Genomic DNA, 15,358 nt, shown 5'->3' with positions numbered 1-15,358 from the left:
ATTGGACGGTGGAAACATAAATGTTGAAAGATGGTTTTAAAATGGTATAATCACCTCTTTGTGCATGAGTGTTTCATTAAATTTAAATTAACAACATATATTTTGCTTTTTCAGTTTATGGATTGTGACTGCCTTATCTCCCCCCCCCCCCCCCCTTTTACAAAAGTGTAGTACGGTTTATAGCGCCAGCTACGGTGGTAACAGCTTCGATGCTCATAGAATTCCTAAACCACGAAAAATGCTATCCCTGTAGCAGGACATTTCCAGTGGCAGGAAATGGGTGGACCTAGAAACAGGAGCTATGGAAGTAAAGTGGATGAGTGAAGGATACAGGAAGGAAGGAATATGACTCAGGAAGGGTAGGGGCATAGGAAATACACAAAGAATTGGGGGGGGGGGGCATAAAAACATAAGAATAGCCTTACTGGGACAGACCAATGGTCCATCAAGCCCAGTAACCCCTCCTCATGGTAGCCAGTCCAGGTTACTAGTACCTGGCCAAAACCCAAGGAGTAGCAATATTCCCATGCTACCGATACAGGGCAAGCAGTGGCTTCCCCCATGTCTTTCTCAATAACAGACTATGGACTTTTCCTCCATGAACTTGTCCAAACCTTTCTTAAAACCAGCTACGCTATCCGCAACAAGAACTGGTAAGTGGAAAGTGTGTGTGTGTGTTGGGGGGTGTACACTGGGGTGAAACACAGCTGGGACATAGGTGGGGGTTCCCACTTACCCATGTAACATGCATCCCTGCCCCACTTATGCCAGCTGATTGGCTGGTACAAGTGTGGGCGCTTAGATGTTTGTGCACTGATATGGGGTTATGCTAGTATTCTATAATGGAACCTGTTCCTACTATGTGGCCTTGGGGTATCTAAAGGGAGATGCCTAGTTATACAACTACTCCAACAATAACTGAAACAATAGCAAAGATTTCCTATGTGTTTAATTATACTACCACTACTAATTATTTCTAGAGTGTTACCAGTTGTACAGCATCACAAAGGAGACAGTCCCTGCACAAAAGAGCTTTCAGTCTAAACAGACAAGATAGACAAACGGGGGGGAGGGGGGGAGGGGGGGAGGGGAGGTGGGGATGGTTAATCGGCTGGCTAGGGTGCAGAGGGGAGTAAGGTTATGGATGAAAGGCTAAATCAAAAAGGTGGGTTTTCAGTCTGCTTTTAAATAAGGTAAGGGAATGGTATTAATGGTTCACTAAAAAGACATGTGACAAGAATTTATGAGCTAATAATCTACCAAATGCGTTAGAATTTTTTAAATCTATTTTTCTATTTTTAATATTTAGCTCAAGCTTTTTGATAGCTCAGGGTGAGTTACATTCAGATAATGTCTCCAAAGGGTTTACAATCTCAGGGGGGCCAATATACTATGCTTGTTTTTCCTATGCTAAGGTTTTGTAAAAGGGGGGGTTAGTAAATCAGGGTCTAAGTTTGTAGCCGAAGTCATGAAGCATGAAGTGAGTTGTCTAAGATTACAAGGAGCATTAGTGGTGTTTGAATGCTGGTTTCCGTTGTTCTTAGCCTGTATTCCTATCCAGCCCACCATTAAGATACTAGGTGTAACTTTGGATCAATGCCTAACCATGAAAGACCAGGTAGACTCCTTAATCAGAAAGGGATTCTTTACTCTCTGGAAACTCAGATCCATTAAAGCTTACTTCGATACATCGGCATTCAGAACCCTAGTCCAATCCCTCGTACTAAGTCTACTTGACTACTGTAACATCGCTTATTTAGCAATTTCCCAAAAGAATATGCAACGTTTACAATTGATGCAAAATGCAGCGGTCAAACTGATCTTTGGGCTGAGGAAGTTTGACCACGTGACACCCTACTACCGGCAGCTGCATTGGCTGCCAATGGCAGCGCGCGTAAAGTTAAAATTTGCCTGCTTCTGCTTTAAAGCACTACACGGACTTGCCCCTAAATACATAACTGACCTTTTCTTCTTCTCAGCCAACAGACACAAGAGAAGCTCACATTCCAACTTCGTTTCCCCCCCAGTTCGAGGTTGTAAACTGAAAAAACACCATGAACATCTTTTCTCGCACCAAGCAGCATCATGGGGTAAAGACCTAGAACAATTGCTTTCGCCCACTACTTATGGGGAATTTAGGAAACGGCTAAAAACACACTTGTTCCTAAAGCATCTAGACCAGTGTTCTTCAACCACCGGTCCATGGACCAGTGCCGGTCCACAGAAAATTCCTGCCAGTCCACAGGGCCAGAATGTGCATCAGGCCCAAACAGTGTTCTTCAACCGCCAGTCCACAGTGCGATCGATGCGGCGTTATCTTCGAGCCAGCTCCCTCTTCCTAACTAATTCAGTGCACAAAGCCACTGGCAGTGGCTTCTATGGGCATCCTGCGCCTGAACGGGAAGCCTTCTCTCTGATGTTGCAACGTCAGAGGGAAGGCTTCCAGCTGAGGCACGGGACGTGCAAGGTGCAATTAGTACTATTATGGGGGCAGGGTCTGGGGTGGAGATTGGGTAGAGATGGGCGGGGTCTGCCCCACGACTTAGCCCAATGTTCCTCAACTGCTGGTCCACAGACCGATGCCGGGCCACAGAATAATTATTTTATTTCTGCCGGTCCATAGGTGTAAAAAGGTTGAAAAACACTGATCTAGACAACTGATCCTCTCTTCTCTCTCCCCTCTATAGCGATTAACTTGTCCTTTTGATCACTCTCTCCTCAACAATGAATTTCCTGTCCTATTAATTCTCTTTCTTCCTCCCCTCTTAAAGTCAATTCAATTTGTTACCTTTGCTTAATCTTCTGTAAACCGCATAGAACTTCACGGTATTGCGTTATATAAGCTGTTATTATTATTATTATTTTAATCATTAGAACATAAAAATAGCCCACACTGATCAAACCAATGGCCCATTTAATCCTGTTTCCAACAGTGGCCAATCCAGGTCACAAGTACTTGGCAGAAACCCCAGCAGTAGTACCATTCCATGGTACCGATCCAAGGGCACTCCTCCACTCAAAGAAGCTGATCAAACTGTTTCCAATTCACTTTATATCTGGAGGTTGTAATTCAGAAAATAATGCACACCACGGAGAACTTCAAAGCTGAAATTCATACTCATTTTGTTTTGCAATAAGGACATAACAGCTGCTGTAGCTGTGTAAATGGTTACTGGAAGCTCCTATCGCTGCAGTTCCTTATCTACATAAACAATTAAAAACTACTGCCTGTGTCTTGGGTAAGTTCAACATCTGCCATGAGCTGTTAAAAAACAGAAAGAAAATTTATTTACTGCCTTTGATGGAGGTCAAGTTCAGCTTCTGCTTAAGTGAGAAAAATGCAATGCATAGCTTCCATTTTTGATCAGAGCTGAACTCCCCAGCTTGCTTTAAATATAATGGAGACCTTCTATCCTTATTCCAGCAAAATGAAGACAGATTTCATAAAGAAAGATTTTCAGTAACAATAAAATGTATATACAGTAAAGCCTTGGATTGCAAGCAACTTGGTATGCAAGTGTTTTGTAAGACAAGCAAAACATTTTTATTAAATTTTTATTATTATTATTATTTATGCAATTTTATAATATTTACCAAGCATAAAAATTTTGTACAGAAAAGTGCGATCAAAAACCAAATTACCTTATTTTCCAAAATTGAAAAACACATCAAACTTGAAATTATATGAATAAATAAAATAGACTCATTTGATCACACACTAGTCCTCAATAACTGGAACCAAAATTTAAAGAGTAGAGCAAAATTAATCAAAAACATTTTTAGGAAAAACCTATGTCTACTGCGGTACAGAGAGCTGAACTTCATTAGGCGCAGCTATTCCTTTCTCAAGACGCTTCATTGAGAGGAAACTTATCAAATGAGATGGGTCTGTAAAAATATACTTCAAAGAACAGTCTCTGACAACACATTTGCATGGATATCTCAAAAGAAAATACCCCCTATTTGAGTCACTCCAGGTTTCAAAATTAAGAATTCTTTTCTTCTTTTTTGGGTCTCTCTACAGACATCAGGAAATATCTGGATATGATGTCCCAAGAAGTCCTTGGATCTATTTTTAAAGAAAAGTTTTAATATCCAATCCTTGTCTGGGGTCAAAGCCACAGACAACAAGAGAGTGGCTGGGACAGCCAATTCTCTATCCGATTGTTCCAGTATTGCAGAAATGTCCAATGATCTTTCCTGAGATTCCTCAACTTTTTCTTTTTCTTTGACTTAGGATTTAACAGGAAGATAATATGCCCTTGTAAGAGGAGGTAAAGAGCTTTCAGGAATTTCCAATATTTCCATAAAGTACCGCTTCAGCATTTCTCGAGGGGAGATTGATAAGATCTTAGGAAAGTTTATAATCCTCAAATTGTTAGCTCGACCATTATTCTCCAGAGCTTCCAATTTCCTCCTCAAAATTATATTATCTTTAACCAGTAAGTCTTGATTATTCTTTACTACTGTTAGCTCTTTACCCGTATTTTGTACCTCTACTTTTAACTGAGATATATCTTGTTTAATCAATTTTATTTCTCCTTTCTGTTCTTTAAGTTCCAAATTTTTAATTTGAGGGTTTAAGGAGTTTCCCAGATTCACTACCAAATCCCATAGTGCTTCAAGAGTGACTTCTGGAGGTTTAATTGCTGTAAAAAAAGCGTGCTTGTGCTGTGAGAGATTGTTCCGAAATTTGGTTTACCTCCATGGAGTCTTGTGCTCCCCCAGCCTTAGTTGTCCCGGTCTCAGGTCCTACCAGAGTGAGCAGGCCACTCTGAGATGTCTCAAACGGCAAGCCCTCCAACACACTGGCCTCCAGAGATGAGTGGGCTACCTCTTCGGGTGCTCTCTTGTCCCCTGGAGAGCTGGCTGCCTGCGGCAGTAGCTCATGGGGTGGCGTCCTCACGTCGGGGCTTAGAGTAACGTCGAGCCCTGAGGTTTTCACCCCCGCACTACTCCCCGGCGGTGTCCCAAGCAGGCTAGCCCCCGACGCTTCCTGTTCCTGTGGTAGACGCCGAAGAAAATCATCAATCGCTAACAAAGGGGCAGTCGGTCGTCGGGAGGCACGGTACAAGATGGAAAATGGGAAGAACTATAATGATAATAGGATTGAAGAACATAAATGGTAACAACATCAGGAGGGGACGAAGTCAGTTAGAGGGCATTAACAGAAGTCGATTTGGAACAATCGGTAGGTAAAGAATTTTCTACTTAAAAGTGAGCCTTTCAAGTTTATGTTTATTGTTCATTTGATATCCCAATAATACAACAGGTCATAGCAGCTTCTTAAATCACAGAAACAGGAACGTCAAAATTTTAAAAGTAAAGTATCACAATCAAGCAAGTAAAACTATCGTACAATAAAACTAAGAGCTCCTTTTACTAAGCTGCGATGGCATTTTTAGCGCGTGTAGAATTTTAGAGCGTGCTAAACCCGTGCTATGCGGCTAGAACTAACGCCAACTCAATACTGGCGTTAGCATCTAGCGCGTGCGGCAGTTTAGCACGTGTTAAGCGTGTGCTAAAACCGCTATCGCGGCTTAGTAAAAGGAGCCCTAAATATAACCATTAAAATTATTTTTAAAAAAAATTTATATATGCACCTGCATTGAGGCCTAAACGATGATTCCTCAGTAAACCAAATGAAACAGCAAAACCTGGAACAGGATTTTGCTATTGCAAACCTCGTCATGCAAACGGTGGATCAGCTCATCTTAAATTTTGCTGCTCAGGAAATGTAGCCTATGAGAAGAGTGGATCTACCTGTGCTTGTTGAATTCATTATTGGTCTCTAGGCAAACAGAACGGTGAAGCAGAGATCAAGCAAAGCTGGTTGCAATTCTTGGTGCCAAGCACTAAAAGGAGTATAGGATTACTTTTAATAAATACGCTCTTCAAAATTTGATTGTCAAAATACCAGCATATATCTTCTAATACAGTATTCAATAATGTCCATACAAAATTTGAAAAATGTTTTAAAATATAACGTGAAAAGTACTCAGTGCCCTTTGTCTCCTGCGCAGAAGGTGCCACTAAGAGAACAAGTTTGGGACCATCATAACACTCTTCCGTCCCAGTACAAACAAGTTATTACAACGGCTACTTATGGAAATGGAAAAAGGTAGCATTTATCTTATATTGGAGGTAACTGATCTTGTTCCTTCATCATGACCAAATGGCGGCCCGGCAGGAATTTTTCTTTGCTGTTGTGCTTCAAAGTGATTGGTGCCTGCTCATAAAATTGTGCATAAAATGACTGCTCCTCCATTATTGACTATTAGAAGATATATGTTGCAATTCTTGGCGAACAGACGCACAACAGACTGTTGGACGTCCCATGGAAAATTTTATATAAAGGTGACTGTCCACTGGATTGATAAGAGTCTTTAGAGAGGAAGTCTGCTTATCTGGCCTTAAGACTGAAGGGTTTCCACGCCTTTCACATTTTTGCCTCATTTCTTGAAGATATTCAGAGTTTGCTGTCAGAAGAAAAATTTGTTAGAACAGCAACAGACAATGTTGTCAACTTGGTAATGGTAACAAAGATGAAAGGGAAAGGGGATGGTTAATGCCGGAAATGACTTTAGGCGTTCTTAGGTTCCTCCATAGATGTGATTCACACACCAGCCACAGGCACTGGAAATGCAGGCCTTCAAAATCCTGGCCTATGTTTGAGGTAGATGCAATTCGACAAATGGCGCTGTTGCGTGATTGATACACAATTGGCAGTCATTTTTTTTTTTTTTAACAGCTGCCAATATCAGCGCCTTTTATAGAATCCAGCCCTTAGAGGCCAACTGAATTTTAGTTTCAGTTAAGGCGCCAAAACTGGTTCAAAATCCATTTATCTCCAATTTTGGTTTCGACCGAAAGGTTATTTTAATTTTCGGCTATGGTTATGGTTTCAGCCAAAAATGACTATTTAGCAGACGAATAGGGACTGCAAACTCTTGACAGTCTTCAGCGGCCCTCATTGATTTACTTCAGATAACCCGCTCAACTCTGTAACTCTTCTGGAAATGTCCAGATAACCTCTTATGTAATCCGCCTTGAACTGCAAGGTAATGGTGGAATAAAAGTCACTAATGTAATTTAATGGATTCTGGCTACGACTGAAACCAGGTGATGAGTTTTGGCTGCAGTTTTGGTTTCAGTGAAAAGCTTTCAGATAATTTTGGTGGCAGTTTCAATTTTGGCAGAAACTGAAAAGGCAGTTTTAGTTGGCCTCTAACAGCACTCATGATAACCCAGTAGCTCAGGAATCCACCAGGATTAAACATATACATTTATTTATTTCTCAATTATAGCCCTCTTAACGAAACAAATAACAATAACATTTATAATTAAACTGGCAAAACCAGACAGATACAAATAGACATTTGGTACTGAAACTTAGCTCCGTACATTGTTTCTCTCATCTAGCATCTGCTTATACAAACAAATGTGTTTTCAACTTTCTCCTAAATTCAGGCATTGAGGATTGTCAGGTTAATTTGTTCCAGTGAAGGACGGTGAACCAGTGTCTGAATAATGAACTTTCGCTAATGGGGGTAACACCAATTGCCATGTCCCTATAGATCTAAGGGAGTGAGCGGCTCAAACATCTGCAGTGCTTGTTTAGAACACCTGGGACTATTACCAGACAATGTTTTAAAAATAAGCATCAACAATTTAAATTGTGCTCTAAATTGCACTGGGAACCAATGTAACTCGGCAGTAACAATGTGCTGAGAAAGAAAAATTAGTTTCTTACCTCAATAATCTTCTTTCTTGTAGAAACATAGAAACATAGAAGATGACGGCAGAAAAGGGCCATAGCCCATCAAGTCTGCCCACTCTAATGACCCGCCCCCCTTGATTTTACCCCCCTAGAGATCCCACATGTATATCCCATTTCTTTTTAAAATCTAGCACGCTGCTGGCCTCAATCACCTGAAGTGGAAGTTCATTCCAGTGATCAACCACCCTTTCGGTGAAGAAATACTTCCTGGTGTCGCCATGAAATCTCCCGCCCCTAAGTTTTAGCGGATGCCCTCTTGTGGTCGAGGGTCCTTTAAGAAAGAAGATATCATCTTCCACCTCGATAAGGCCCGTGATATATTTAAACGTTTCAATCATGTCTCCTCTCTCTCTACGTTCCTCGAGTGAGTATAGCTGTAATCTGTTCAGCCTTTCCTCATACAGGAGATCTTTGAGCTCCGAGACCATCCTGGTGGCCATTCGTTGAACCGACTCAACTCTCAGCACATCTTTTTGGTAATGTGGTCTCCAGAATTGTACACAATATTCCAGATGAGGTCTCACTGTGGATCTGTACAACGGCATTATGACTTCAGGCTTCCGGCTGACAAAACTCCTACGGATACAACCCCTCATTTGTCTTGCCTTTGATGAAGCCTTCTCCACTTGATTGGCAGTTTTCATGTCTTCGCTAATGATCATCCTTAAGTCACGTTCTGCCTTAGTCCTAGCTAAGGTCTCACCATTTAGTGTGTAAGTTCTGCATGGATTTCTGCTGCCAAGGTGCATTACCTTACATTTTTTAGAATTGAAGCTTAGCTGCCAAGTCAAGGACCAATGTTCCAATAGAAGTAGGTCCTGCATCATACTGTTGGGCAAAGTGCTCTTACTTACTATGCTGCATAGTTTGGTGTCATCGGCGAATAATGTGATTTGTGTCTAGTAGTCCTGAATGCTAGGGTTATGCTATCACTCATCTTTCAACTTCACTTCCTTCAGTAGGCTTGCTCTTGCCCCCTCAATTTGTACAAAAGCAGTCAGGAACCGCTATAATAGAAGTGGATTCTTAAAGAAAGTCAGCGACTGGTCCAGGGGTACAAGTACAGTGACAGCACTGGGATATTTCTGAGGAGGGGCCTAAGACTCTGATTGGCCCAGATGCATAAGGCCCCACACACAGGAGGAGCCTTACACAGCCTGGGCAAATCAGAGCCTCAGGCCCCCTTCAGTGTATTCTAGGATGCACCAGGGAGGGGAAGGCCTGCCATTTTGAAGAGGTGGGTCAGCTAGCTGTCCATCCCTAATGGTTAAGGGGGTCTCATGACCTAGGAAGTTAGGATGGCCAACAATCTGGCTTTTTTTTCAGAATCTGATAGAATTTTACATTAAAGTCCAGAAGATAGAATGATGGGTAATATACAGTATCTGGCCTTTTTTTTTTAAAGTCTGTAGTTCTCTAGTCCTCATTCTCTCTGCTTACATGCCATTTTTCTAATGATATTTCTTTTATTATAATATTTTACTTCTTTTGAAAGATAAACCCCACTGTTTAATCATTGCTCTACAGTTCAATTTAATTCAGCCCCAAATTTGATATTTTGATATACTGTATTGTTGGAATTCAAGTACAAAAGCTTCTTTGCTATATCACTTATCTCTATGAATCGGTGCTCAGTGGAAACCCTCTTCCTGATTACGGTTTTGTCTAAAATACCATTTTGAGGAATTTTCTCTGTCGACATTTTGAGAAAAACTCACTACTAATGTGTTTGCCATTAGCAGTCTTGCTCAATGAGAGATCTTTTTTTTTCCTTTCACGGAATGGGGGGGGGGAGGCAGCTCAAAGGCTACTAAAGCAGTGTACATTCAAGTACAATATTAGTTTTATGTTCCTGGAGAGCTCACTATTAAAAAAAAATAAATCACCAACAGCTGAAGTGGGATTTGAACCAAGATTCTCAGCTCCCGACTCCAACCATCAAACTACTACTCCACACCAAATGCAGAGATATTAAAAAGTTGATTAAAAAATAAATGTTATTGCCATGAGCATCCATAGTTCCTGCAGCCGTCGCAGAGCTGGGCCTTCCCTTTCAGTTGCACATTCAAGGGAGAGGTAGGACAGCAACCACTGGGGCATTAAAGAGGTGACTTGTCCTAATCCCTTCAATGGGATGCTGCTCAGTGAGGGCACCTTTCTGTAATCTAGATGTGCAAGATACCAGGTCTAAATACCAACGCCCATCTTTTTGGATGCATACACCTTTTCCCCTTCTGAAATTAGATCTGGATATTCATATTTTTGTCCCTCTCTAGTCCCACCCAAAACATGACCAGACCAGGGTGGTGGTGGAAAGGAAAACTGTGATAGAGCTCAAAAACGCGTAGGATGAACACAGAGGATCTTGAATCAGAAAATATTAAGGCCAGTACTGAGCAGACTTGCACGGTCTGTGTCCGTATATGGCTGTTTGGTGGAGGATGAGCTGGGGAGGGCTTCAATGGCTGGGATGCTTTAGATGGGCTGGAGTGAGCTTTGATGGAGACTTCAGTAGATGAAACCTAAGGATAGTACCTGACAGAGCTTTAGGTTCTGGCCCAGCGATAGCTAAGAAGAAGGAAAATTTAAATTAAATCAGTAATTTAAAGAGTGGGTAGGATTGGGCAGACTGGATGGACCATTTGGGCCTTTATCTGCCGTCATCTACTATGTTACTATGTTGATAGACATCCATATCCTGGATATCTATCTTCCATGCAATATGGTTTCCAGACACCCACAACACGAATATAGTTTCTAAAATATAAGCTAGAGTGTACTCAGTTGATTTTATTATATGTTGAGCTATGTTTTCTTGGTTCTGTACACTACTAATGATTCCAGTGAGTCAAGGCCCATTGCACCTGTAACACTTTACAGCACAGGACCCCATATGAAATGCTAGGAAGCTTCTGATCAAATACGCTAAGGTGTAATAAATTTTATACAAATAAATAATAGACTGATACACAATTCCATTAGACCATATTTTGTCTGCTGAGAGCTGTTCTCACGCCCTGGGGTAAAAGCTCTCATGGTATTAATGCTTCTGTCTCTGAAAACCAAAAGTACAGAAAACTGTCAACAAGACTTACATAAGTTACTCTAATAGTTTGCCTAGAGAAGAATTTGAACTCTTTAAATCAGCTAGTTGGCACTTTTAAAGTCTAAATGTGAATATTAAAAGCCTTTACTCGACAAGAATTATGTATTATTGCCAATATCTATGGCATTTAGAGCAAGTAAGAATGAAGTCAATGGCAAATGTTACCACAGACAAAAAAAAAAAAATGCTACTTTGGTATAAAGCCCATTTGTTATCTGAAACCAACAATGCAAAGGATGAAAACTCAGCAACAATGGGCTCGTAAGGACAGAGGCCAAATCCGAGTTGGCCCTGAGCCTCGGCTCACAACCCCCAAGAGAAACACAAAAACAAACGGCAGAACTCTGCAGTTTTGGGTGGGGGAGGGGGAGGATAGTTAGAAAGAAAGAGGAAGTGCATTTGAATTCAGATGCAATTAAGAAATCCTGTAATATCCCTGAAGACCAGAAATTTTTAAATGCATTTCACACTTTGGGGTCCTTTTTAGCACACGCCAAATGCTAAGGCGCCTACAGAATATAATGGGTGCCGTAGCATTTAGCGTGCACTAAATGGGTTAGCACACCTTAGCAAAAAGGACCCCTTTGTGTTCAGCTTCCTCCTATTGCAAGAAACCAACTGGGATGCCTGCCCTATAAAAATCACCCTTCCCCTCATAAAATCCCTCTATACGAAGCACGCTGTTATCTAACATTACACAATCGATTAGCTGTCTTAAAAAATATCCTTATAAACTCCACTTTACCACCCAGCCCACCTCAGAATCCCATACCTAAATTTGTACCTATTCCCCCTCCCCTAATCAGCAGCAAAGCCCCAATTTCAAATTGTCAAAAGCCTGAAGGAATACTATGGCTTTCACCTACCTTCTAAACCAAAGATCTCAAAGTCCCTCCTTGAGGGCCGCAATCCAGTCGGGTTTTCAGGATTTCCCCAATGAATATGCAAGAGATCTGTGTGCATGAACTGCTTTCAATGCATATTCATTGGGGAAATCCTGAAAACCCGACTTGATTGCGGCCCTCGAGGAGGGACTTTGAGATCCCTGTGCTAAACTGTTAATCATTTTTTAAACATATTTTGTGACTTACTGTAATGTATTTTAGGCGTTGTGTTATCTGTTGTCCTGGGCCTTTGGGAAGGGATGAGTAATGAGAAAAAGTAAATAAAGAAATATACATATATTTCTAAATAAATATTTTTCTACTTAGAGTACCTGATTAAAAAAAAAAAAAGAAAAGAAATTGTACACCAGCCTGAACTGCTCCAAGATATGGTGGTATATCAAATGCCAATAACACATACTGTAAAACATAAACATTAAGGGCTCCTTTTATCAAACCGCGCTAGCGGGGGTTAACACGTTTGACTTTTTATCATGCGTTAACCCCTGCGCTGGCCAAAAACTACCGCCTGCTTAAGAGGAGGCGGTAGTGGCTAGCGTGGCCGGCGGTTTAGCGTGCGTTATTACGCACGTTAAGCCACTAGCGCGGCTTGATAAAAGGAGCCCTAAATATTTTTCCTATTTTGTTTCTATGGGGGAAATAATTTGGATAATGATGAATTAATTGAGTAATGTGGAGTGCTGGTGCCGATTGGGGCATCTATATTTTATATTTCTGATCTTTCGTCACTCCTTTAAACAGTTGGCAGTATGATTGATTCTGATGATTCACCCCACAAAATATAAATGTAATTATAATAATAATCAGTGGTATAGTTAGGCACCACAAAGGTTATACCTCAGGGCAAGTTTTATGTCATGTTGGTTTGGTATACAGTATACTTCTCCTTTTTGTATATGGAATTAATAGTCCTAATGTCTTCTCTGAATTGTCAGTATTCTTTGCCTTATCTGCTGATTGGGAGACATAACCCACTCATCCATACAGGAGTCAAGGAAAGGAAATTAGCAGGTAAGAACAAATTTTATCTTATTGCACAGAACTTGGCAGTAGAGGAGGACAGCAGAAAGATGGGCCAATGTGGTTAAAAGAAAAGGGAGGGAAAGGTCAGCCCATGTGACTGGCCACTTCTCAATAACTTGTACTTGCTGTTGCTCTATTTCCAAATGAGAGGCATGCATTGCATTTTTGAAACTATTTTTTGCTACTTTATTTTTTAATTTAGTATAATATGGAAATTTATACTGCCCCTTCCAGTAACCTTGTTTAAAGTAGTTTACAGTGTTTATAACATTTATTATAAATAAAACTCCAAGATATACATTACAGAAAATAATACATTCTTCCAATATATTCTCAAAACCTGAAACTTTTACAAGATTGAGAATTATTAAGAACTTGCAAACACATTCAAAAACCCATGTTTCAATGTTTTATTTTTATAGAATCTCAAATAATTTCGATCTTATCTGATTTCAGCAGAACTAGAGCTCTATTTTTCTAGGGTGATGACCAAGCCTTCATTGATGGAATCACTTAAGAGCCCTGTAAAGTAGAGAATGACACGGTGACAAAATTAATCACCGTTCCTGTCCCCGCGGATAACCGCGGGAAACCATCTTCAAGTCATTCTTTAAGGAGAGAGGGAAAAATCAGAGTATGAATGGCCACAGCCACTGACCCGCAAGCTTTGCTTTGAAGAATGCTGGTGTAGAAGGACTGAGGTTGAAATAGATACTAGAAAATAACATGGGATTATTTCCTGCGGTTATCCACGGGGACGGGAACAGTAATGAATTTTGTCACCGTGTCATTCTCTACTGTAAAGGAAGGAGTTTAAAAGATGCTACCATTCCCCCTGCTGGATACTACTACTATTTATTATCTCTATAGTGCTACCAGATGCACACAGTGCTGTACATTAAACACGTAAGAAACGGGCCCTGCTCGAAAGAGCTTAGAATCTAATTATGACACATTGGACAAAAAATGGTGAATAATGTTGGAGCTGACTTAATATAGGTAGTTCCTCCTTAGAGGGAAGTGACACAGGAAGGAGGAGTCAGGAAGGCAGATACCAAGAAGTATAATAGGCAGGGCCAGAGCTGGTTTAAGGAGGCTTGGTGGAAAGGAGGAAGAAGTGGCCCCAGCATACTTCTTGACTACACTTTTAGACATTCTGCTTGGCTGAGGTAAGTCAACTTCTGGGGCTATCAGATCTCAGCAGCAGGCTGTGGCAAAGGAAGTATTGGACAGGCTGAAGCTAGGTGTTAATTGAGGAGTCGACAAGTAACTGGTCTTCCCCCCTTGTGCTGGTACTGAAACTCAATGGGAGCAATCGGTTTTGTATCGAGAATGGAAGGTGAATACTTTCTCCAAGCTGGAAGAGTATTCCATACCAAGAGTGAATGAGCTCATTGAGAGGCTGGGAGGGGCCCAGTTCATCTCTACTCTACACCTGACCAAAGAGAAGACAGCCTTTTCCACACCCCAGAGTCTGTTCCAGCTTATGGTGTTACTTTTCGGCCTTCATGGAGCTCCCACTACTTTTCAGCACTTGGTTGGCCACCTGCTAAAACAGCATGGGGGACTATGTGGCTGCTTACTTAGATGATATTGTCATCTCTAATAAGAATTGGAAGATTCATTTCATCCAAGTGGAAGCAGTTCCGGACAATTTGTTGCCTGTGAAATTGACGGCCAATCCAAAAAATACTTCCTGGGAGAACAGGAGGTTCAGTACCTGGAATACTCAGTTGGGAACAGCCAAGTGAAACCTCAGATCTAGAAGGTGTAAGCCATTATCCGGGTGCCAGTGCCCCAGACCAAGAAGCAAGTGTGAACCTCCTTAGGTAATCTCAGGGTCTGCTGAAAAAAGGCAGAACTTCTTACCCACCTTCTACAGAAGAATGTTTATTTCAAAGATTCTTCTCAAATAATTCAAAAGTTGCAGATATAGCAAAAACAATCCATACATCACACATCAATGAGTTGTTTTTGCTATACCTGCACCATTTGAATTATTTGAGAAGAATCTTTGAAATAAATTTTGACATCAAGTACTTCGTATCCACAGTTCTGTTTTGGTTTTTGGCCACTTTTAGCCAACTTTTGGTGCTAATTACATCTGAGCCATGTTCTGAGGTCTGGCTAAGCCTAGACCTCACTACCTGGTTTAAGGAAGAATTTGCAGTCTATGTTTGGGACATGGCAGCTCCAGGCCCATCTCAGGACTTTTTGCTTATCAAACTAAGAGACTGTTTCCTGTATACCCTGCCCTGTGAAGTAATAGGGTTCAGGGAGTTTTGTTTTGAATCAATAAAGAGCTTTTCTCTACTATCTGTGTTCATGTCTGGCTGCGTATGTGCATGCCCAAAAACCCTATAGCCCGCTTGCATCGTTACAGGCCCCTTTACTAAGCTGTGGCAAAACGTGACCTTAGCGTGCCCTTATGTGGGTTTTTCCTGCGCGCTAAAGCTATTCTCTCACTGCTTTAACATGGCCGATTTTCCATTTTCAATATTAATGACCATGTGCTAAATTTGCCATTAGTACATAGCCATTAAA

General features: G+C 41.1%; 1 long non-coding RNA gene across 1 annotated transcript in view; it reads right to left on the bottom strand.

Moving 5' to 3' along the window:
- Window positions 1-5,541: 5,541 nt before the first annotated feature.
- Window positions 5,542-15,358, bottom strand: part of LOC117353781 — a 77,027-nt gene continuing 67,210 nt past the window's right edge. The window contains exon 3 of the long non-coding RNA XR_004538027.1: window positions 5,542-6,479. This is a non-coding gene — a long non-coding RNA (uncharacterized LOC117353781). The remainder of the gene's footprint in view (window positions 6,480-15,358) is intronic.

This window comes from Geotrypetes seraphini, chromosome 2 (assembly GCF_902459505.1).
Source record: "Geotrypetes seraphini chromosome 2, aGeoSer1.1, whole genome shotgun sequence".
In the NCBI taxonomy this organism is placed as follows: Eukaryota; Metazoa; Chordata; class Amphibia; order Gymnophiona; family Dermophiidae; genus Geotrypetes; species Geotrypetes seraphini.
Note: the sequence above shows the minus strand (reverse complement) of the source record. Positions and strands in the feature narration are given on the sequence as shown.